The sequence below is a fragment of the Symphalangus syndactylus genome, chromosome 22, assembly GCF_028878055.3.
Source record: "Symphalangus syndactylus isolate Jambi chromosome 22, NHGRI_mSymSyn1-v2.1_pri, whole genome shotgun sequence".
In the NCBI taxonomy this organism is placed as follows: domain Eukaryota; kingdom Metazoa; phylum Chordata; class Mammalia; order Primates; family Hylobatidae; genus Symphalangus; species Symphalangus syndactylus.
The window spans coordinates 47,065,694-47,091,970 of NC_072444.2; the positions used below are offsets into that span (position 1 = coordinate 47,065,694).

The 26,277-nt window shown below is 37.0% G+C and overlaps 1 long non-coding RNA gene across 1 annotated transcript in view; it reads left to right on the forward strand.

The window, feature by feature from the left end:
• The window catches only part of LOC129472294 (uncharacterized), a 40,701-nt gene extending 18,895 nt beyond the window's left edge, over window positions 1-21,806 (forward strand). The window contains exons 2-3 of the long non-coding RNA XR_008653871.1: window positions 20,759-20,837; window positions 21,652-21,806. This is a non-coding gene — a long non-coding RNA (uncharacterized lncRNA). The remainder of the gene's footprint in view (window positions 1-20,758; window positions 20,838-21,651) is intronic.
• The last annotated feature ends 4,471 nt before the right edge of the window (window positions 21,807-26,277 follow it).

A 26,277-nucleotide genomic window follows, 5' to 3' on the forward strand; every position in this document is an offset into this window, starting at 1 on the left:
TGGGGGGAATTACTGCCAATAGAGTAGTGGTGCAAATCTGGTTTTCTTCCCCAATATTCTTGCTATCATTTGCTTGTTAAAGTCCTTAGGTCCCTTGTGCATGCAGCCTGCCCAGGTTCTTAGTTGCATTTAGTGGGAGAGACATATTGGTGTATGCTTACTCAATCTCTACCAGAGTTGGACCCTTTTAATTTACTATTAACAATCTTAAAATTATAGCTGAAATGAGCTTCAATACAGTTTAAAAGTCCTGTTCAGAAGAGACAAAAACATCCAATCCATTATATGGATCCTTTGGTTTTAATTTTGCTTTTTTTTTTTCTCCAGCCAATCCTCTACCAGCTATGATACCTCAAAATGACAAAAATTAGAAATCAAATTTGGTCTGACATTTGTGGCAAGCTTTGTTATTGTTGTAGTACAGAAGTAATGATTCAAAACATCAGTATCCAAATAACCCCAGATAAATTTCCATTAAAACCAGCTCAAATTAGTCAAACCCACTGAAGATTGAATTTTATCCATTAAGCCACAGGAGGCAGCAAAAATAGTAAAATACCACAGGGCTTCCAGAAAAGAACACACCCACTACATAATATGTTATTTAATATGCTGTTAAGCCTTAGGTAAGTTATTTAACTTAAGTAGGCCTTCATAACTGAATATCTAAAATGGGTTGTAAAAAATTTTCACTGAGATTTGTCGTTGATGCACTCAGACAAGATATAGTTCTCGGTAAATATAGGCACTCAAAAGGGCCATTTAGTGACATATGATACAAAGTGCACATTAAAAAAAAAAAACCAAATTAGCACAGAAGAGTAGAAAATTAAATGACATCAGAAAAAAGATGCTGTAAGTTTAAGCATAGTTATAGCTATCTTGAGAGAAAGAACATTAAAAATAATATAGGTACATACTCAAATATGATAATAAGTGATAACAATAATGTTTAATACATGCATTGTGTTTACTATGTTTCAAGCACAGATTCTCAGTCGTTCACATGTTACCTGATTAAATCTACATCCTCTCAAATAGGTATGTTATGCTTCCCACTTGACTGTTGAGAATAATAAGGCAAAACAAGGTTATATAGTCAGAAATTGGCAGAGCTGAGATTCTAACTAAGCAGTTTTGGTCCAGATCCTTTTCTATTAAACACTATGCTATGATACCTACCTCAATAAAATTATGGTTTATATTAATATTGTTATTGTATAATTTTTATTATCGTATTAAACTTGTTATTTCTAACCAACATCTCCCTTTGGATTCATAGCATTTGTTCTTCCATGTTCTTTATATACCAGCCTGAGTAGCTAAATCACTCATTGTGGGACTCATATCTTTCTCAATGCTCTTTAGCTGCCCATGATCCTTATATAAGAATAGCATTCCATCACCTTTTAGAGAATCAGTAAGAACAAGAGAGTTGGCAGAAATCACATCTTTGAGAGGAAAATACTTTTTTCTCATGAAATAGAGCTGATAACAAATTTTCTGAGGACCATATGCTAAAGCAAAATCACCATATAAGAATGTATTTGTGGAGCCATTGTGCTATTGGAAAAGATGAAGCTCTATTGATATCATCATATAAGTCCATGCAGAGAATAAAAAATACTTCACCAAACATGTGTGAAAATATTTATTTACTAAATATTTATGAAATATCTATATACTAACCATAATAGACAGAAAAAAGGGGACAGAGAGAGAGAGAGCAACTCAAATGTGTGTCAACAGTATCCTGGATTAATAAATTGTATATTGATACAATAGAGCAATTTATTTCAATGAAAATAAATGTATCGTGACCACATTTACAAAACATCTAAATATAGTTGTATTAGTTTGTTTTCACACTGATAATAAAGACACACCCAAGACTGGATAATTTATACAGGAAAAAGCTTTAATGGACTTACAGTTCCATGTGGCTGGGGAAGCCTCACAATCATGGTGGAAGGCAAAGAGGAGCAAGTGACTTCTTACATAGATGCAGCAGGCAAAAAAAGAGCTTATGCAAGGAGACTCCCCCTTATAAAACTATCAGATCTCATGAGACATATTCACTATCATGTGAACAACACAGGAAAGACCTGTCCCCATGATCAATTACGTCCCACCAGGTCCCTGTCACAACATGTGGAAATTCAAGATGAGATTTGGGTGGGGACACAGCAAAACCATATCAATGTTGAAAATAATTCTGAATGAAAAGATCTTCCATATAATGTTGACATTCTTGATTTCTGTGCTGATGACATGGGTGTGCACCTGTGTGGACATCACTTCACTTTACCTTTATAACCTGTGTCTGTCGTTGTGTGGATATTCCACTTAATACAGGTTTACATTAAAAACTAGGAACCGAAAGGAGCAAAAAGGATTCAGGGGAATTGGGTTTGACTCTCTAAGCTTTAGTTTTTCTATCTATAAAATAAAGAGACATGAATAATCTATATAATCCACTCTGATTTTGATATTCCTTAATTTCTATGCTTTGTCTGGGTTTGATTTTAAACCTTGGTAACTCAGTTTATCAAGATTTTTACATGCATCAGAACAGGTCAGGTGAGCCAGAAGGGACTCAACTCTGTTTTTTGTCTCTACTCTGTCCACATAGCTCCTTTTCCTTCACACTCCACCTGCAATCCATCAGGTATTCTGTTTGTTCTCTTTTTAAAATATATCCAAATCCCATCCACAATTCATCATCTCCTTTGCTATCCCCGTTGTTCTAACCCACAATCATCTCTCATCTGGACTACCATGAAGCATCTTAATTGGCATAAGCTCTCCTATCCTTGTTACACCATAACATAGCAGTCAAAATGATTCTTTTAAAATAGAAGTTAGAGAGTGTCACTCTTTTGTGCAAAATACTGAAATAGATCCTCTTGTCACTCACAGTAAAACAAAATTCCTTATGATGGCCTACATGTTCCTATATAGTTGGTGTCCTGGTACTCCAAAAACGTATCCTGCTATCTCTCTCTCTGGCTCATCCCATTGCAGTTACATTCACCTCCCTGGTGCTCCTGGGCAGGTGGGCCAAATATCTCAGTGCCTCAGGATCTTTGCACCTGTGCTTTCCTCTGCCTAGAATGTTCTTTCTGGAGATATTTATAAAGCTACTTTTTTCTCAACTTTCAAATCTTTGCTCAGACATCACCTTCTTAAAGAGACTTTCCCTGACCATCCTGTATAAATTTTCAAATGATTTCATCTCCAGCACACCTTCTTTTTTGATATTTTTGCTATTTCTTACCTTAGCACTTGTGTCTTCTAACATGCTGTAAAATTTGCTCACTTATTTTGTTTATTCTCTCCTCAATCAGCCCCAGCCTCCTTTACTTCAGAAAGATTAATCCTTAGGGAAAAACCTGCTCAACTGAGAATAAGCCATTAGCAAAATAAGAAATTGATTGCAAAGTTTGTTTTTGCAACTAGGAAATAGTAAGAAAAATTGCAACCTGTTTTGAGAGGGTTAGATTTGAGCCAGATTTAAAAGAACAACCACCTAAAGTTCTTAGGTAACTTTTCAATTGAACTTTTATCAAAGTTTTAAGAGCTTTTAAAGTTCCCTTTAAAGAACAACTTTTTAATCAAGTGAATACAACAGACCATGAAAGAAGATAACTTCAATGATTGAACCATTTGATACGAAAATGCAAAGGAGAGAGAGAAAGAGAGAGAGAATATGTTAAAAGATTATAAAAACATAGCGTGAGTCAAGAGGACAAGGTGATCAAAATCCGTTTACCAAACCCTTCAAAATATTATCTTTCCTCACCACAACTTACACATTGGCCCACTTGAATCATGAAACTCAAATAAATAATCCCAATAATGGGAAAGCAGGATAGGGCAGAATAGGTGTCATAGGTAAAATATGTACAGCTTTTCAAAAGAGATTTGGAAATATGTTTCATATGACCCAGTTTTTAAAAACAAAACATAAAATATATACGTATAGAGCTAAAAAGCTATATGCTGAAATATCTACATGTTCTTTCTTTACTTGTGCAATACCTTTTACCCTCCATTTTTTCTCATCAACATTTCCAAATTCTTCTACAAACATACATTTTACTAATAGATTAAGAAAGCAGTAGGGGTGTTTTACAATGAGACAGAGTTAAAGATGGTGAGGGAAATTAAAGGTCAGTACTTTATTATTAACCAGCTACAGAGGAAAGCCAGAGATGTGGAAGGACCTCCTAATTCTGCCCCCTTAGGTCTATTTCAGATACAGGTTCTTGCTTTGACACCTCTCATGAATCTAAAAATCTTATTATAACAATGATGCTTATCACACAGTGTGATGGTTAATATTGAGTGTCAACCCAACTGGATTGAAAGATGCAAAGTATTGTTCCTGGGTGTGTCTGTGAGGGTGTTGCCAAAGGAGATTAACATCTGAGTCATTGGACTGGGAGAGGCAGACCCACCCTCAATCTGCGTGGGCACCATCTAAGCAGCTGCCAGCACGACTAGAATAAAGGAGGCAGAAGAAAGTGGAAAGACCGGACTTGCTGAGTCTTCCAGGCTTCATCTTTCTCCCATGCTGGATGCTTCCTGCCTTCGAACATCAGACTCCAAGTTCTTCAGCTTTTGGACTCTTGGACTTACACTAATGGTTTTCCACGGGGCTCTCAGGCATTTGGCCACAGACTGAGGACTGCACTGTCAGCTTCCCTACTTCTGAGGTTTGGGGACTTGGACTGTCTTTCTTGCTCCTCAGCTTGCAGATGGCCTATTGTGGGGCTTCACCTTGTGATTGTGTGGGTCAATTCTCCTTAATAAACTCCCCTTCATATACACAGTCATCCTATTATTTCTGTCCCTCTAGAGAACCCTGAATAATACACACAATTTCAGGTATTCAGAAGTTATCCCAGAAAATACAGAAGGGATATTGCTGAAGATATTTTTAACAAAAGAAAAAAAAAAGCTTAAGGAGTTTTGTCATGTGAGAGAAAAAAAATAAAAAGAGGGTAGACCTCCCTTTGTTTCTCCAGGACAAAAATTCACGGATGGGAATTTTAGGGAGACAGACAGTATGTAATAAGTATATTCTTTCTAATAATTGGAACTATCTAATAATGCTCTGGTCTGCCTCCATGCATAAAGAACTCTGCCTCTAGACTCTTCAGGCTGAGAGAAGGTGGCCTGGTCAGATGCCATAGAAACAATCTCTGCTGCCTCTAGAGGGAAGTTATCTAAATGTTTCCTAATGTCTTTGCCAATTCTGAAAAACAATGATTTGGAAATAAAGGTCAGATGGCTGTAGTTTAAATGATTCATTTCAGTTCTTTGTATAATTTTGAAAAGAGGTATGCTAACTAAATTATTCTCCAAATGCATTTTATTCAATCATGGTGATGCGTTTGAAGGTTTCTGATGGCCCTGGTTAATCAGCCTCCCTAGGGGCAATTTCTCCCCTTCAGTCCAATTAGCATGGAAGATGTGTCTTAGATGCCACATGATGCTCCAGCAATTTATTTTCATAGTGTTCTTATAAGGTGGAGAGCGGGAGCAGGCAAGCTGCATGCGCCAGGTAAAGACAGGGATCTGATGATCGACTGACCTGGAGGATCTCTGTCCAGAAACTGTTCTCCAAGTTTGGAGAATATTCCTCCAACATGGACTATACAGAATATAACTCTACTCAGTCCATGTTAGTTACCAGCTATTTTTTTAATAAAGGAAATTTAAGCCATTCTTCTAAGGGTAAGCATTGTTTTACAGTTTATAAAGGTTGTGTCTTTTGAGGTGGCCTTGTCTCTTGCAAATCCACTGGCCAGGAATGGAAACCCTCAGGCCAGGTTGCATCATATGGCTAAGTAATGCATAGTGTATGCCCTTCCAGACCTTAAGTTGGCATTACGGTTATTATCAACCTTGTGGCCACTATATATCTCCTGTAGTATACTACATGATGTTATATATTGTTAGTTTACTTAAATTCATATATATGTATGTGTATACACACACACAAATAAACAAACGTGCTCAGCATTTGTGCTAGAAAAGCAAATAGAAGTTTCCCAAATTTGAGTTTTGAACAAAAATATGTCCTGATAATTTGGATATTTTCCAAAATTTATATGTTTTTTTGAGATGGAGTCTTACTCTGTCACCCAGGCTGGAGTGCAGTGGCACGATCTCAGCTCACTGCAAGCTCCACCTCCCAGGTTCACGTCTCAGCCTCCCGAGTAGCTGAGACTACAGGCACCTGCCACCACACCCAGCTAATTTTGTTTTTGTATTTTTAGTAGAGACAAGGTTTCACCATGTTAGCCAGGATGGTCTCGATCTCCTGATGTCGTGATCCACCTGCCTCAGCCACCCGAAGTTCTGGGATTATAGGCATGAACCACCATGCCCAGCCCGAAATTTGTATTTTTTATAATGAATACATGATGGCAGCCTAACACTTTCTTTGCTAATTCCACTGTTTAATATTAATATTAAAAGGGTGTTTTGTCTTTAGTATTATCTTTCTGATTCTTCCTTCCTTCATTCATTCCTTCCATCATTTTCTTTCTTCCATTCTTTTTCCTTCTAACAAAACATGGTATTTAAAGTCCCATGCTACTACAATAGAACATAATGTATTCTGAAATGGAAACAACCTATGGTAAAGTTTATCCAAGTTTGCCACAAGGATGGAAGGTAGATATAATTAAAAAATAACTTGAATTAGAAATATTTTCCAACTTCCTAATTTTCCCCAAAAAGAAAAAAAATTCAAGTTGCTTTTCTTTCTCAGTGTATTTAGCTTTAAGTTGTGTTGGTAAGAAAAAAAAACCTTAGCCTCTTGGATATCTGGAGGACCTCCCAGACACCAGTCCTCTTAGGTTACTGAATGAGACTAAGCCTTATCTTTTTTTTTTTCAAGACCAGTTACCCAAGTTTTGCTTTTAGGTTTTCATATTTTTAAATTCATTTTTAGATCATCTTGAGATGTAGTTAGTGAATAGTAAATGGGGTCTAGGGACAGAGGTACTTAGATCCAAATTTATTTCTCTCTTTGAACAGCTGTGCCACTCTGCCAATTGCTTCAAAATACTGAGCCGCAGAGTACTCAGCCATAAACCAGAAACTGGGATGGACTATTTAAGGTTTAAATCAGATAAGGTGTGTAAAGGGACTAGCACAGTGCCAGGAAGATAGTAAGTACACTATAAATGCTAGCTATTATGGATGAGTAACATAATTTGAGTCTTACTTACACACTGATGTTCTATTTTAAGGCGTATTTTAAGCTAATAAATTATGAGCAGAAGAAACACACAGGAATAAAAACTAAATGTGTATAATTAAAAATATTCTCCAGTAGTCAGCATATTGGTAGAGAATGGCTGAGTTAACACTTTCATTTATAACAGAGTTTTACTGATTTCACCAAGGTTCAGCATTTCACATGAACATCAAAGTGCAGTAATACAGTGCGTCCCTCCCAAGCCCTGAAAACCCTTTTTGTGAAAAAATATCTTTAGTACCTTCAGGCAAATAGGACAATTAAATGTAAACAAACATAAAACCACCTTTAATATTAATATGTTTTTTAGAGGCAGAGATCAGTTTGGGTGTATCCCAGTGATTTGAGACCTACATAAGATCAGGTGGATCAATCTCAAGTCCTGAAGAAGTCTAAACTCTTCTCCAAGATTTCTTAGAATCCCAGTTGACAACCTAATGTGTTCTCCTGAGCCTCAAGCTCCCTACTTTCTGGGGATTAAATTTCTTTATGTCTTGCTCTCTTGTATGGGCTGTTTCTTCCCTGAGCCACCTCACTCCAGGCAGGAAAATATCTCTTTTCCTATTTCGTACAAGATAAAACAAAAGAAAAAACAAGCCCTCACTATAGCTTCTATGTGTGCAGTAGATTCCACTGGAAGTGAAATGAGATGAGGTGGAGTGGAGGAGCGGCAGGAGTCACATCACAGCCACACAAAACCCCTCCAAATTGAATGTTAAACATCCTCTGGTTTAAAATGTTCCTTGGCCAGTCTTCCACTTAGGCTTTTTTTGCTTACTTCTTCTGATGGACGATGTCCCCAGCTTCAAATTCCCATCCCTCCCGCAACTTACAGATGCCTCTTGCTCGGCCTTGTCTCTCAGGCCCCTCTGCCTCGCTACAGAGCAGAGCCAAGGCTGCCATGGTTGCTCAGAAGAGTCCTCGGGCTTTCTCTATTCTTACTTGGTTCCTGTCAACATTCACACTTTCAGGCTTCTCCCTTTCTTCCCAGTCAGCTTACCAAGATATTTCCTAAACAAAACCTTTCTTATTTCTTGTTTTTCTTTTGAGACAGGGTCTCACTCTGTCGTCCAAGCTGGAGTGCAATGGTGTGATATGGCTCACTGCAGCCTTGACTTCCCAGACTCAGTGATCCTCCCACCTCAGCTTCCGGAGTAGCTGGGACTATGGCTATGCAACACCACACCCAGCAATTTTTTTTTTGTATCTTTTTGTAGAAGTGGGGTTTTGCCATGTTGCCCAGTCTGAACCTTTCTTTTTCCTAAGGTAAATTATATTTCCTGCAGATGAGAGAATTTTTGAAAATTCCTTCCCTATATATATTTATACTCTGCTACCTCTGTCACAGCCATGGGTCTCTCTCTAGTTTCCATAACGATTTATTGATTTAAAAAGTCCAGCTTTAGCATCTGATCTGGGGCTACCAGAGCTACTTGTGGACTATTTTTTCCAATGAGATCAAGTGGGCATTTTGTTCTCAACCTAAAATCTAGTCATGATAATATCAGGTGGTATTGAGAGATGAAAGGCCCACCATATCTTTAGGTGTCCATACTCTCAGAACTAGAAATGGTACAACCTTGGCCTCCCTTCCCCCAAAATGGAGTGTCACAGAGCTGGCTTTCTAATGGATGTCATCCTAGATTGAAAGCTCTGGGATCCCAGATAATTATAGACTGCTGTATGCATAGGTGAATTCTTGCCTAAGGCATTCCAAGACATAAGTTTCCAATTTTCTTATCCCACCCCCTGCAACCCTTCCCCTCTCAGTAAAGGCTGTGGAAAATTTAAGTTATTGGAACAATGTGGGAGTCAAAGAGACCTAATTCCAAGGTGGGCGGCAAAGATTAATAGCACTAGTTTTTAGACGGCCTTATGTTTTCATTGCAGTTAATTACTGAGAGTTAGCAGAGCATGGTAGGAACACATGGCATGCCAGGGTTCTACTGTCCAGACTCAGATCCCAGCTCTGCTGCTTGCTAATCTGTGTTACCTTGGGCAAGTCACCTAACCTATTCCTACCTTACTTTTTTCATGGTCATTTGGCTCTAAATTACCACGTAGTAAGTACCCAGGAAATTTCACTTATTATTAATAATAGTGGAAGAATTCAAAAGTTCATTTGTAAATATTTATTAAATACCTAATAGGCAGAAGCACTGCACTGTGCCCAGGATGACAAAAGAGAAATGTTTTCTATTCTCATACAGCTTTCCTTCTACTAGGGAAGTCAGAAATCACCATAATAGGTTATAATAATCTTCATCACTGCTTTAAAAAAGAAGGAAGTAAAACAAGGGGACACACTGTTAATATTTACTCTGAATACTTAAAGTAGGCTGAAGATAGGGAGGCACTATTTATAGAAGTGAGATTGAATCTGAGACCCCAAATATGAAGTAGGTGCAGTGAAGGCATGGAGCTGATTGGGCAATGGATGCAGCAAGGAGTGGGCTAAGCAGAGAAAGACACATGTCCAAAGATCCAGGGCAGGGAAGAAGATGAATTTGGTCAGCCACGAGGGAGGGTGAGGTCAGCATAGTGGGGATGTTCTTGAAACCAGCCCAGTTGACTCATAGAAATTATATTTATGGCGTTTTGTACGAATGTAGAAATTTACCCTCCCTGTCTTAAAACTTGAAACTTAACGTTTGTCTTACTTGAGTTCCTTCCTCAGGAAACCAACCCTCAGGTAAGGAACTGAAACTTATTAAATCTTATTCCTCATGATTGCTTCCTCACCCCTCCCTAAGTCCTGTTTTCCTGTGTAGCCTCATTACTTCCCTGCTATATAAACCCTCAATTTTAGTCAGTGTGAGAGACAGATTTGAGACTTGGCTCCCATCTCTCTGGCCACTGTCATGAGAATAAACAGCCTTCTTTCTTGGCAATACTCACTGTCTCAGTGATTGGCTTTCTGTGCAGTGAGCAATGGGACCTAGAGTGAACCTCTGACATTTGGATAACATTTTGAACTAGAGGCATGGGAGATAGTGTAATGGGAGGGTCTGGACGTGTGGGCAAGGACTGGGTCCTGTGGGACCTTTTGGTTCATATTATAACTTTTAACTTGATTCTAAGAGACACTGGCAATTCATTGAAGAGTTTTCATTTTTCAATTTTTCTTCTTTTTTTTAATGGAATATTCAGACTTTTTTTTCCAAATACAGTACTGAGATATTGGGTGGACCTGAAATTATGTATGCCAAGTATATATTTTTAAATGAGTTTGTTTAATCCCACAAAAGTACTCAAAGCATGCTTTAAATATTTGTCACCTTGCTATGTGTAAGGGGGCTAGCATATTGTGTGAGGCCAACTGACATCCACAGACCTGTCCTCCACCTGCCTCCTACTCCAGAATGTATTCTTTTTTGCAGAATGTACCCTGATGTGTTCAAATTTTTACTCTTCCTAATTAGCAGCCATGTGATTTAGGGGGAAGTCCCTGGAGACATGGCTGCAGGAGTAGAATGTGAGAGGCTCTGGTTGCATGGACAGCTCACAGTGCTCTGCCTCAGGGGTTTGAATAGAAGAACCTACCCAGTGACATCAATGAGAAGCTAGCTGGAGACTCTGGGAATGGAAACCATTGACCTTTCTTTGAGATTTGAAACAATTCTCTTTACCTTTTTTTTTTTTTCAAGATAACTTGATTCTTTCCTTCCCTTTCTTCCTCCCTCCCTCCCTCTTTCCTTCTCTTTCCCCTTCCTTTCTATCTTCCCTTTTCCTTTCCTTTCCTTTCTTATTCTTTCTTTTCATATTCCCCTTCCTTCTTCCTTTTCTGTTTCCCTTCCTCTCTTCCTCCCTCCTTCCCTCTCTTCCTTCCTTCCCTCCTTTCTTCTTTTCCTTCTTCTTTCTTTCTTTCCTTCTGTCCATTGATGACAACAGAGTTCCTAACTGATATTAGTCTCCACAAGTTAACTAGAACTGATGAGGAGAAGCAAGAGAAAGACCAACATAGATCTGTATCAGATAGAAAAGGAAGAGAGAGCACACACGTGAGCAAGAACACTTGAAGCTTCTGTATGCCAAACTCCTCTTAGTTCTCTGAGTACTTGTTCAAATTCTCCCTTCAAGGCTCTGCTTTGGACTCTGTCTTCTGGAAGACTTCTGCTTTCTGAGCTGGGCTGAGAGCCTCTCCACACATAGAGCCCAGAGCAACTATCCTATCACCTTTGTATCTCCATCACCCAACAACTGACTCACTGTTTTCACTGTCAGAAAATGCTTAGAAAATTCAATCAATTGTCTCAAGGTAGTTGCTCTTTATAGTAACACTGGGGTATTCAAACATAAGTTACGTCAGTACTCTGCCTTTTTCTTGTCAGTCTAAGTAGAGAACGTAAGAAAATAATTTAGAAAATTTATAAAAGTTGACATGAACAAAATATCTAGGCTTTTTTATTTCATAAAAGTATCAATCCACAAGAGATTGATTTTTTAAACACTGTGGGTTGTTCATCACATATAGTTTAATGCTTGTTTGGGAATAATGTGGAAGAATAAATTCAAACATTAGTTGAGGAGTCATGTGAGATGGTCTGTTTCTCTTGTTTTATTGTGAAGAGAAACAATGGAAACAGAAAAGGCTACTTTTGACATTAGAACTATTATGGAATATATATGATTTACTTCACATCCTCTCACTTATACCATCTGGTACCCCACTCTTGCCAATTGGTACTCATGCTGCCTCGAGTCAACTGATACAATGGAGACCATTTGTTGTGACTTCAGCACCATCCTATCTCTCAGTCAGGCAACGTCCAACCTAAGAGAGGAAGCCACTGAAGGTGGCTCTTCGTATTACAGTGATAGTGCATTGAGAGATGTCTGGATGAAGCTGGAGTCCTTCTCCTAATTCATCTCCATAAGTGAGTGCTTCCTCCATCAATGTGGGAGCCAGGCTCTGGAAGCACTCTTAGTGTGGGCAAGACACGGAAGCTATTTCTATTTTTCTATTTGTTATTTGCCTTCTAGATACTTTCGCCTTATTCTCCTTCTGATTTATTTCTTCTTACCAATTTTAATTTTTTTGGCACAACTTTTCCATTTGGCTTTTGGCGATTTAGGATAAAATATGTCTATATTTAATATTTCAGGGGCTGTGAAGTACTTGTCTGTATGTGTGTGTGTGAACTTGATTCAAGATTGGTATAGTTCTAGTGGAGAAAAAGAAAAAAAATGCTCAGTGTACTTGACATAGCATTACACTTGCCACATTAAGTAAACTATGTAGTTCTTTCCCTTTTTATTAAAACTTGCGTGGCCCTAATGAGCTACAATATCACCACAGTGCAAGGATCACAGTTCTAATGACAATGTGAAGCTTCATAAAAATGCTTTAAAATAGCAGTTGTGCAAAACATCTTCAAAGCCAGCTGTCTGACTGTGCATTCCCGTTTCAACGAGAATCCAGTCATCTCCCAGGCCAGCATGAGCAATTCTGGGTAAAAGGTGAAAGCCCTTTAATTCTCTGTGAACTGCTTTCCTGAGAACTCCTACAGATTCATGAATACATTGTTCATCCTCTGGAGAAGACACTTTTTTTAATGTTATTAATAGTTATTGGATAAGCTTTAAATTTGGACAAACTAGGTTTGGAATTCTGTGTTTAACACAGAGTAGCTTTAGAATTTTAGAGAATTTACTGAGCCACCTAAAGCCTGTGTTTCCCAAACTGCAGATCATAACTCATTAGGGGTTGTAGAATCAATTTAATCTTCAAAGAAATATATGAAAACTGAAATATAATAGAAAATATCGGCAGGGCACAGTGGCTCACGCCTACAATCCCAGCACTTTGGGAGGCTGAGGCAGGCGGATTGTGAGGTCAGGAGATCTAGACCATCCCCCCTTCTCTACTAAAAAAAAAATGTACAAAAAATTAGCCGGGTGTGGTGGCAGGTGCCTGTAGTCCCAGCTACTCAGGAGGCTAAGGCAAGAGAATTGCTTGAACCAGGGAGGTGGAGGTTGCAGTGAGCCAAGATTGTGCCACTGCACTCCAGCCTGGACAACAGAGTGAGACTCTGTCAAAAAAAAAAAAAAAAAAAAAAAAAAGCAGAGTTCATTATGTATTGCAAAACTTAAATTTTGTTTCATTTTTACACAATATGATATATTCCTTTATGTTTCAGAGTTTCTCAAAAAATTTTGAACACTTTGCTCTAAGTCTTAGTTTCATTATCTTCAATCGCCATTCAACTATTTAAAACCCATATAAAGTCAAAGTTGACTGTATCCCCCTTCTATCTGCTAGGCAAGAGCTGATTCCTTTACAAAGTATTTGGGATCTTGTTTAGGAAAATGCCCGGAGAAGCCATGTAATGAATGGAAGTCAGGGTTATTTAGCACATGGTCTAGGTGGAGACACTTAAACTGAGATGGGGCTTGATTTCTTTATGTCACAGACAGGGTTTGGGAAGGGACAGGGGTGAGTTAAAGATAATAGCTAGATGGAGAGGAATAAAAGGAAGAAGAAATCCAATGACATTAGATGTCAATCAGTGCTGTGCATGTAGGGATAGCTAGTGCACAGGAATTCGTAGAAATTAGAATGACCAAAAAGTTCTCAAGAACACTGAGGTCCACGATTTAGCTATGCATTCTGTTTCCTGATAGAGCTGTGCTATCCAGTGCCAAAAATAAAAATGAAAACAAAAATAATCCAACAAATACAAAATAATGCTGTTTTTTGATATGCCCCAGATTATCGTCAATCCTTTTTTTAAACATAAATTTTCAATAAAACTCTAGAACGTTCCTGAGTGTTAAAAAGCAGAGGTTGAGATGGATTGTGGAAAATGAGTCAGTTACTATCTTAGCGATTACAGACCTCTCATGCACAAAATGAAACAAAAGAAAGAAAAAAATATCTAAAGTAGAAATTTGGGAAAAGAAGTTCCCTGGAGGAATGTAAGAATTTATCTCTTCTCTGCAAATCCCGTGAAATATTCAGTGGTGTGTTGGATTTTTCACAGCACCTAAGGTGAGACACTCTAAAAATGTTAAAGGGGCCAGGTGTGTGTGTGGTGGTTCACGCCTGTAATCCCAGCACTTTGGGAGTCCGAGGAGGGTGGACTCCCACAACCAGCCTGGGCAACATGGTGAAACCCCTTCTCTACTAAAAATACAAAAATTAGCCAGGCGTGGTGGTGTTCACCTGTAATCCCAGCTACTCGGGAGGCAGAGGCAAGAGAATCACTTGAACCTTGGAGGCAGAGGTTGCAGTACACCGAGATTGCACCATTGCACTCCAGCCTGGGCGGGAGAGTGAAACTCTGTCCCCACCCCCCAAAAAAAAAATTAAAAAAAATTAAAAAAAATAATTAAAAAATAATTAAAAAAAAAAGTTAAAGGACAGCCTGAAAACTTGGAGTCATCAAGCAATTGACACCTGGTTTACATGAAGATGATATATCATGGACTTTACATATAATTATATTGCTTTCTAAATGACCTAGAGGAAGATCATTCTAACCATTCTATTTGAATGAAAATTGGACAAATGTATCCAGTTATTTTAGTATATTTGAATATCTGTAGATCAAATGGAAAAATACATTTATAATGCTCCTTAGTAGGATTTGGCTGACAGGCCACAGTCTAATTGACTATCAAAATTTGATGTCAGAGTTAACTCTACATCATACTATTGGGATTTTACTGCTACATGACCAAATTGATGTTTAGAAAAAAAAGGTATGTTGAATCAGTAATTTACCATGTACTCCTTAGCATCATTATCACAAAATTGATTCTCAGTAAAGATCAATTTGTTAGGAAGGAAGGAAGGAAGGAAGGAAGGAAGGAAGGAAGGAAGGAAGGAAGGAAGGAAGGAAATATCACTTTTCAGCTTGCTTCTCTGTGCTGGCACAATATACACAGGGCTTTGGAATGGGTTTGTTTGTGTGCTTATGGATGCATGCAAATATTTTTGTATATGTGTAAGTGTATGTTTTAAGCCTAGTGTTGAAGTCAGTAGGGTTCTTCACCATTATTCCAGTTAGTCTCATCCAGAGACACGGTGAATGATATTTGCCACTGCCTTGAAGGTGGGCATGACCATGTGACCTGCTTGGGTTACTGAAACGTGAGCTGACATGATATTTGGCATATCTGGGTAGCATTAAAGCCAGTGTTCAATTTCCCACATCCCTTTCTCATTTAGTTAAAAATGGTAGAGGCCTTGCGTGAGGCAATTGTGGAGCAGACCCTTGCATGCCCTAAAATTCACGTATAATATGAGCAAGAAAGACTTTTTGCTTTAATCCACTGAGATTTTGAGCCTAATTGTTACTGCAGCATAACTTATTCATCCTGCTTGACACCAATGGCAAGGTGAGTAGAAGGATACACTGTGGAGTACGATGCCTAAGTTGTGATTGTGGTCCTGCCACTGAGGACTGTGTAGTGTTGGGCAAGTTAAAGAATCTATATGTGCTACAACTTTGTTGTCTGAAAATGAGAATATATAAAAGCAATTTTGGTTTAAAAAAAAGTCAGCATTCTTATGCATTGAAGGATTGATTTTCTAAATGACCATAGCTATACAATCCAAGACTCCACAACAGGAGAAGAAATTCACGTTAAGACATAATACAAAGTAGAATGTCTCATATATGGATCCCTGCAGCTACAGGTAAGTCCAATGTTTTAGAAAAAGTAAAGACAGAGAGCGGTTTAGCATGGAAATTGTTTGGTAATTACATCCAAAGGTCCCACAGTCATTTACCTAGAGATGAAATGGTGCAGCTGTGATGTGCAGCTCCAGCATCCTGCTAACATCTGCTCTGCTTGCCTCTGAACATCCCCCTTCCTTTTCTTGTCAAGTATTAGATAGTATCTCAGTTCTGTTGGTGACCATATTCATGATTCATTAAGCACCTAGCATGAGCCAGTGATTCTCCTGAGCACTTCAGAGGCCATCACTAAGGCCAAGTCCCTGTCCTTCGGCCTATTGGCCCCTACTCCTAGACTGCTTTATATCTCAGAAATTGCTTAAAAGAACTCAGGGTGCATTTTATGCATCGATTAGATTTCCGGAATGGAACCACTGCCCAAATATTCCTAGGTTATAGGAAAATTTAAGCCTGGAGGAAAGCAGTTAATGTCTTATAAGTCAGAGTTAATGGAAATGTCCAGGGTAGTGGAGACAAAAATAAGAAAGAGAAGCAAAGTAGACAGTCTTGCTTATCTAATGCTTGGGGAGAAATAAGACTCAGCTCACAAGATCTCACAAATACTGCAGTCTATTAAAACATGACGAGGGGCAACTACAGATAAAGTTCAGCTGCTGTGAGGGCAAAGGCACTGGCAGTTTTCTCAATATGAGGAAAAGATGGGAACATCAACCAGTGTGCCCTCCAGCAGGTCACAAAGCCTCTGGCCAGGCCTCAGCCAAGAGTGCCTGAGCCTGCAGATGTCTGCAGCCCAGTTAAATGGACCAACGTCCCTTATTTCATGCAACAGAACCCAAGAAGCCCATACTATTAGCTATTTGAAGCATTGCAAGTTAAAAAGGAGGCATTCCTTTGCCCAACCTCTGTCTCTATCAGTCACCACCCAGATCAAATACCGCTTTAGTGGATCAAATCGACACCTCCTAGATACTCTAAACCCCTTCTCTCTTTGATTCTTATGAACGGCAAAAGTCACTTGAATTCAAAGTGTACACTAGCCACATCAGCTAAATGAATGTGCAGTGATTTAAGATAACTCCATTCACTCAGGTCCCTGCCTAGATCCCCATACAGCTGTTTTTTAAATAGTGTTATTATGATGTATTTCACATGCCATACAATTCACCTATTTAAAGTATATAATCCAATGATTTTTCAGCATATTTACAGAGATGTGCAACCATCACCACAGTCAAATTTAAAACATTTTCCATCACCTCAAAATGTACCCTTTTGCTACACTCCCTTTACATACACCCCCCCCCCCCCCATATTACCACTCAACAACCACCAATGTACTTTCCTTTGCTCTAAAGTTGTCTATTCTGGACATTTCACATAATGGTACAGATACAATAGGTAACTTTCTGTGTCTGGCTTCTCTCATGTAGCATAACATTTTCAAGGTGTATCCAATGGTCACATGGATCAGTACTTCATCATTTTATAGCCATATAATATTCCACTGCATGAATATACCATGTTTTTAAAATCTATTCCTTAGTAGACATTTGTATTACTTCCAACTTGTGGCAATTACTCATAACGTGTTACAGTTTGTGTAAAAGTTTTTGTGTGGACATGTGTTTTTACTTTTCTTGGGAGGAGAGTTCTCTGGGAGTGGAATTGCTAGCTCATATAGAAACGATACTTAATTTTTTGAGGCATTGCCAACAGTTTGCAAAAATGACTGCACCATTTCATGTTTCCACCAGCAATAAGAGTTTTGCTTTGTCCACATCCTTGCCAAGAGTGGTAATTATCTGACCTTTTGATTCCAGCCACATTAGTGAGTGTGAAGTGGTATTCCTTTGTGGGTTTTATTTGTACTTCCCTGAAATGTCAAACATCTTTTCCTGTATTTATTTGCCATTTGTTTCTTCTTGGGAGAAATATTTATTTAGATCTTTTTCATGTTTTTAAGTTGAATTATCTTTTGATCAACCAGTTGTATGAGTTTTCCACATATTCTAGATTTTTTTATCAAATATGTGATTTTGCAATTTTTAAAAATTCTGTGTGTTGTGATTTATCTTCCTTGATAATATCCTTTACAACACAAAGTTTATAATTTGATGATGCTCAATTTATTTTTTTTCTTTCTTCTGCTTTTGTATTAATATCTAAGGATTCATTGCCCAATGAAGGTCATGTTGATTAACCCTCATAATTTTTTCAAATAGTTGTATAGCTTTAGCTTTAATATTTTGTTCTTTAATTCATTTGAGCTTATTTTTATATAATGTAAAGTAAAAGTCCAATTTCACTCATTTGTATATGGCTACTCAGTTGTTTCCGGACCGTTTCTTGAGAAAAATATTATTTTCCTCAATGAATATTCCTGGCACTTTTGTCAAAATAAATTGTAAAAGTTTATTTCTAGGTTCTCAATTTTATCCATTGCTCTATATGTCTATGTTTTTGCTAGCATCACACTGTTTTGATTAACATAGCACATTATTTTATCCATTCATTGGTTGATGAGTATTTAAGTTTGTTTCACATCTTTGCAGTTGTGAATAGTGCTGTGATAAACGTACATGTACAGTTGTCTTTTGATATAATGTCTTTTCCTTTGGGTGGATAGCCAGTAGTGGGATTACTAGATCAAATAGCAGAGATACTTTTGGTTGAGAAATCTTCATACCGTTTTCCATAAAGGCTGTACTAATTTACCCTACCAACAACAGTGTATAAGCATTCTCTTTTGACCACATCCATGCCACATCTATTGTTTTTGACTTTTTAATAATACCCATTCTGGCTGGAGTAAGGTGGTATCTCATTGGGGCTTTAATTTGCATTTCCTGGATGATTAGTGATGTTGAACATCTTGTTTGCTGGCCATTTGGATATCTTCTTTGGAGTGCTTTCTTGTCATGTAGTTTATCTGCTTTCTAATGGGATTTTTTTTTCTTGCTGATTTGTTTGAGTTCCTTGAAGATTCTTGCAGTTCCTTGCAGGTATAAGTCTTTTGTCAGATGCATAGTTTCCAAACATCATTTTTTCCCATTCTGTAAGCTGTCTGTTTACTCTGATGATTATTTATTTTGTGGTGAAGAAGCTTTTTAGTTTAAATACATCCCATTTATTTATTTTTGTTTTTGTTCCATTTGCTTTTGGAGTGTTAGTCATAAATTCTTTGCATAGGCCAATGTCCAGATAGTTTTTTCTAAGTTTTCTTCCAGAATGTTTAAGGATTCCAGTCTTAGATTTAAGTCTTTGATCCATCTTGAGTTGTTTTTTTGTTTATAGCAAGAGATAGGGATCCAATTTCATTCTTTTACATATGGCTATCCAGTTTTCTCAGGATCATTTATTGAATATGGTGTCCTTTCCTCAATTTAAGTTTTTGTATGTTTTGTCAAAAATCAGTTGGTTTTAAGTATTTGGCTTTATTTCTGGGTTCTCTATTCTACTCCATTTGTCTACGTATCTGCTTTTATACAAGTACCATGCTGTGTTGGTTACAATAGTCTTGTATTATACTTTGAAGTTGGATAATTTGATGCCGCTAGATTTGTTTTGTTAAGTGTTGCTTTATTTGGGCTCTTTTTTGGTTTCTTATGAATAGTAGAATTGTTTTCTACTTCTTTGAAAAATGGCATTGATATTTCAGTAAGAATTGCATTGAATCTACAGGTTGCTTTGGGCAATATGGTCATTTTCATGATACCGATTCTTCCAACCCACAAACATGGGATATATTTCCATTTATTCATCTTGTCTCTGATTTATTTCAGCAGTGTTTTGTACTTCTCTTTGTAGAGTTTCTTTACCCTTGGTTAAGTATATTTTTAGAAATTTTCTTTTTTTGCAGCTGTTGTGAAAGGAATAAAGTTTTGATTTTATTCTCAGCTTGGTCAATGTTGATGTATAGAAGTGATACTGATTTTTGTACATTGATTTTGTAACCTGAGACTTTACTGAATTCATATATCAGATCTAGGAGTCTTTCGGAGGAGTCTATTGTTTTCTAGGTATACAACCTTATCACTGGCAAACAGAGATAGTTTTACTTTCTCTTTCCCAATTTAGATGCCTTTTATATCTTCCTCTTGCCTGATTGCTTTTGCTAGGACTTTCAGTAGTGTGTTGAATAGAAGTGGCAAAAGTCAGCATCATTGTCTTGTTACAGTTCTTAGAAGGAATGCTTTTAGCTTTTCCCTGTTCCTTATGATGTTGGCGGTGGATTTGTCATATATGTCCTTTGTTATTTTGAGGTATGTTCCTTCTATGCTTAGTTGTAAGACAATGAGGTTTTCCAGTGTCTTAAGATAGAATGTCAGATAATTGATTCGAGATCTTTCATCTTTTTTTACTATAGACATTTTAAGCTATAAATTTCCCCCGAAGGCTGATTTAGTTGCATTTCCTAAGTTTAGAAAGTTGAGTCATCATTTTTTTTTACTTCAAGGTGTTTCCTTTTTAATTTTCATTTTGATTTCTTTTTTTTTCTCATAGTTATTTAGGAGTCTGTTTTACAATTTTCACATATTTGTGAGTTTTCCAATTTTTTCTTGTCTTGGATCAAATACCGCAGACTCTTTCTGTTCGTACAGAATTTTAATAGATTCTTTTGAATAGGCATTTGTTTCATTTTCTATTTACTCTCAGGGCCATTTCCAGAGACTATAAGTAGGTATTTTTTTAAGATTTTTACCAGTTTGGCTAACGAGCAGGTCAGAGGAGCTCTTTATGCTGTCATTCTAGCAATCAATTGCTACAACTATTTTTTATGTCAAATTTTACTCAAGGAAACAGAATAAAGTTAAATGTAATATTCTTACATTTATAGAATTACAGAGATTGAGAAGAGCTTTGAAGTAACCAATTTCAATGGCTTGTTTTTGAGAGGAGGAATTTGAAGAGTGCTGGTATATGATGTCCCCATAGACAAAGAAGCTACTTGTTTACAGTAGAGCCAGGCCTGGAGTGGCTGACTCCAGATTTCAGTCTGGATCACTTTCTATTAACCAGGTTTCATTAAAGATAGGCTTTGGGTCAAGCCTGACCACTCTGGTTCTTTGCCTAGTGGCTATTTCTTTTCTTATCACTAGTCAATAGTAATTAGGATAGTAACCTTATGGCATGCTCTTTACAGAAATAGTTTGCCTAGCTCAACATTAAACCAATTCCTGAATCTCATCTTTGAGGAACTATTCTCTAGGACTACTGCTATTACCAATTTCTCTATCAAGCAAGATCTAGACAGGGGATAGTCTGACTAAACAAAGTGGAGAAGCTGGGATTATTTAACTTTAGAAGCTTGGAGTAAAGGTCCTGTACCACTGAAGCTCAGCTTTCTAAAAATGGGCTAAGTTGGGGCTGATGTCTTCAAAAAGTCCCATATACATAAGACCTGAGATGACGGGGAGTGGTCTCTGAGGGGGTACAATTACATTAGTTCCACAAATGTTGGAAAAACTGCAAATTGAATTGAACCATTATTTATGTTATGAAATACAGGCCCCAAAGCGAAGAGGCAAGGATGGTGTGATCTTCTCAGGAACATTTGGAAGCAGGCTGTCCCCATAACCTTTATTATCAGAGCCAAACAGGAAGCCACTGGTGAAAGAGAATTGTAGTCTTGAGTCTCAGCTGCAACATCATGCAACAGAGAATAAAAGTGCAGGTTTGAAGCTGAGAGATGAGAGCTTCACCACTGGCATAACTATTTTTGGTAAATAGATCAAAACTTGGAGAGGGATACAAGCAAAAGAAAAAGGAGCAATTTAAAGGAAGAAATAATCTGTGCAGAAGTGTCACAATAAACAGAACACACATATTTCAAAGTCATAATCATTAAAGAAATGAAATTAAAGCACATATGGAATGAAGCATAACCACCGGGAAAAAAAAGATGTGTCTTTCAGGAGGAAGAGAGATGGCTGGCAGAGGGACTCATTAAAAACTGCCATGATTCAAACAAAGGCAAGCTGTAAAATTAGTTATCTCATAATTCAGTCTCTTAAATACATAATGTTGGGAAAACTGAGTATCTACATGCAAAAAAGGTAATGGTGAATCCTTATCTGTCACCATATGCAAAAATCAACTCAAAATGAATTAAAGACTTAAACATAAGACCTGAAACTATAAAACTGCTAAAGGAAATATCAGAAAAAAAACACACAACATTGGTCTGGGCAATTATATCTTTTATTTGACCTTAAAACCACAGACAACAAAAACAAACATAGACAATGGGAACATATCAAAATAAAAAGCTTCTTCACATCAAAGGAAACAAGAGTAAAAATACAACCTACAGATGGAGGAAAAAGCTTTGCAAGACACACATATGATGAAGGATTAATATCCAAAATATATAAAGAACTAATACAACTCTGCAGAGAGAAAATAATTCGATTAAGAAGGAAGGGACTTGAATAGACATTTCTTAAAAGAAGACATACAAGTGGCTAAGAGAGATACAAAAAAATTCTCAACATCTCTAATAATTAGAAAGATGTAAATTAAAACACAATGTGATAACCTTATAGCTGCTAGAATGGCTAATATCAAAAAGTCAAAAGATAACAAGTGTTGGTGAGGATGTGGAGAAAAGGGCACCTATGTACCCTGTTGGTGCTAATGGAAATTAGTACAGCCATTTTGGAAGACAGTGGGAAGGTTCCTCTAAAAACTAAAAACAGAACTACCATATGATCCAGCAATCCCATATCTGAGTTTGTACCTGAAGGATTTGAAACCCCTATGTCAAAGAAATATTTGCATTTCCATGTTTATTGCAGCAGTAGTAACAATAGCCAAGTTATGGAATCAACGTAAGTGTGCATCAGCAATGAATAAGTAAAGAAAATATTATATACATCCACAATAAAATATTATTTGGCCTTAAGAAAGGGAGAAATTCTGTCATTTGCAACAACATGGATGAAACTGGAGAATATTATGTTAAGTGAAATAAGACAAACACGTAAAGACAAACACTGCATGTTTTCACTTACATGTGGAATCGAAAACAATTGAATTCATAGGGGCAGAGACTAGAATGGTGGTTACCAGAGGCTGCAGATAGAAAGAATGGGGAGATGATAATTAAAGGCTACAAAGCCTCAGTTAGACCGGAGGAATAAGTTTGATTTTTCTTTTTAGAATATTGCACAACATGATTGAGTTCTGTACCTTTCAATATTACTAAGAATAAACTTACAATGTTCTCATCACAAAAATTATAAAGTATTTGAGGTGATGGATATGTTAATTAGCTTAATTTAATAATTTCACATTGTATGCACACATTGTAACATCAATTTTCATTGTATATATTTATTTTTATTATATTGTATATATTTAATAAATAGTTAATATCCCACTGTAATTTATCAGTCATATGATAATGTGATTTTGTAGATTTTGGGGTTTTTTTGTAGTTAATGCAAATAGCATAAGAATACCACAGGATTTATAACCAATCAGAAGAAAAACATAATAATTGATCATCATTGCATATATTTGTATATAATCAGAATTGCGTGATATCAGGTACTGTTTCAGTTTAAAATACAAGACAATAGTGCCAACTATACCCAGGATTGCCCTCACAGTTAGAGAGTTCATGAGTGATATTGCAGAGCAGCTAAGAAGCATCCCTGCAGACATGCTACTCATCCTTGGGATATTTATGTAATACTATGAGTTGCAGAGGGTAAAAAGGTATGGAGTAATTTCCAAATAATGCAGTAAAGACACACTATTTCAACAATATTATTATTATTTTGGCCACCGGCAATATTAGCATAACCTTGTGTTTGTATTGAACTCTGTGCCCTTTAAAGCAATCCCATTTCCATTGCTTCCTTTATTCTTTGGCTTAATCATATATGTGGAGCAAGGAAGACCATTTATCCGGTTAGAAAATATTTTTCAGAACTTTCTTTGCCCCAGTGTCAAAGAATGCAGATAGAATTCACATGATATCTGTCCTTATAAAGCTTACAGTTTGTTGGCAAAATCTGATGATTATTGTCCAGTGAGTCAAGGGCTTGGACAAAAGTAAGGAGGATTCCATGACTCAGAGCAAGTCAAGGAGAATTGTAGAGATGAGCTTGCTAAGGGTGTTTGAAGGGCAAAGGGGGTTAGGCAGCTAATAAAGGAGAAAGAAGAGGAGGGGTCTGGAAAAAAGAAGATAAGTCTCAGACACCATGGCAAATTCACTATTTCTCCCAGGTTTGGAGCAAGGGGTGAACCTGTGGACAAGAAGGAAGGGGCCATTCAAGGGACTTTTTGCTGCTCTTGAGAAACTTTATGTTTGAGAAAGAAGACATTGAATACTTTTATCCATGGATTTACATACTAAGACTAGCATTTTAGAAATATAAAAATGCAAATGTCAAGAAAAAAAATTAGAGAAAGGAAAATGCAGATGAACATGTGGAGAAAATGACCATCTCTGTAAGTTTAAAACCTGCAAAATGATAATATATAGATTTTTCCAACTTGTATATGGAGTACAATTTTTAAACATACATGGAAATGATGCATGCTAACTTCAGAAGCAAGCTATGGAAAAGATGAGAGGAAAATTGCAATTGAGAGAGTACGGGAGAGGACTTCAAATGCATACTTTTTTAAAATAAAAATCTGTATTATATATGACAAAATAAAAATCTGTATTATAGCTGCCTGGTATTATTTTTAGTAATCATATGTTTGAAATCATTTGCCATTTGTTGTTGTTGTTGTTGGTCTGATAGAAGTCACAGAAAGTGGATTAAGCTTACAGCTGGAACAGTGAAATTTAAAGTAGAACAATCAAGTAGGAGGCAATTATAGGAATTATTCCTTTTTGACAGAAGAGAAAAATGAAGACAACATGAGGTGAGAGAGATTATTCCCACAGTTACTTTTGCAATAACTCCTGTCTTCTGAAGCCTAATCAGTTGCTCTAGTATTTACTGATTCAACCCTGGACAATCACACTTTCTAAGCAAATGCCCATCTCTCCCGTTCACCTCCAATTTGTGTTTCTATCAGAACAACTCATAGACTTTATGCCTGGCCCAGGACCAGTGCACAGGAAGAGTTTATTAATAATACAGTGACATTGTAGAAACAATAATATCAATATTCACTCATCCTACTGCCAGGAATCTTTGAAGGATGGCAATTTTGATTGCTAAGGGAAAAGCAAAGAATCATCTACTCAACTATTTGTCTACCTCCAGAGACTCCTAAATGATATTGTTGATTGGGTTCATTAAATGTATACTAAAGAGACCAATTCCCTCGGCCCAACCAAATAACTCTGCTGCCCTGCCTTGTGTACTTGAATAGTGGAGAGAGCAGTCACAACTCCAACAAGCTAGTTAGCGTGCCTCCTACTTGAAGAATGCTGGAGGGATGATGTTAAGACATTACCCATGGTTATTCAGAGGCTCACTTGAAAAAGGAATTTTGAGCCCCACCCCCACCCCTCCACCGTGAAAGGGTTAGTGTGCTGTGCAAATGCCACTTGGGTGCTCATATGCAGTGCTTGGTTTTATAGTGTCATGCCATCATGGGTGTCTGCAGTTGTCTCTACCTAGCTCCTCATAGATCTTTGGAGAATATTGCTAACTCATTTCTGCAAAACTTAACTTGAAAAAGACCCCTTTAATTGAGGGAGAATAATATCTAATAAGTATCAAGGCAGCCATGTCACATGGAATCAAAGTTATTTGAGGCTGACAATTGTCCTGTTTTCATAGCCAACATATATCTGTGGCTCAAGAAGAAAGGCTTCAAGTGTAGGTACAATCACAGATCCTTCTAGAACCTCCTATTGACATCATCTATGGCGAAAGAAACGCTTGCCATCCATAGCCTGTTTTTGGATTACCTACTTCTACACAATCTTCAGTGTAACTCAAGAGCTTATTCCAATTGTAAATTTCTTTCTACAGAGGAAAAAATGTGCTCATTCATTCCAATACATACATTCAAATACATACACATATATGTATATGTGCCATGCTTTATTCTAGGTACTGGTGGCTATATATATATATATACACACACACACACATATATACACACATATACATATATACACATATGTATATACATACATACATATACACATATATACACATATGTATATATACACATATGTATATATACATATGTACATATATAAGCATATGTACATATACACATATGTACATATATAAGCATATGTACATATACACATATGTACATATATAAGCATATGTACATATACACATATGTATATATACATATGTACATATATAAGCATATGTACATATACACATGTATATGTCTATATACATATGTACATATATACACATA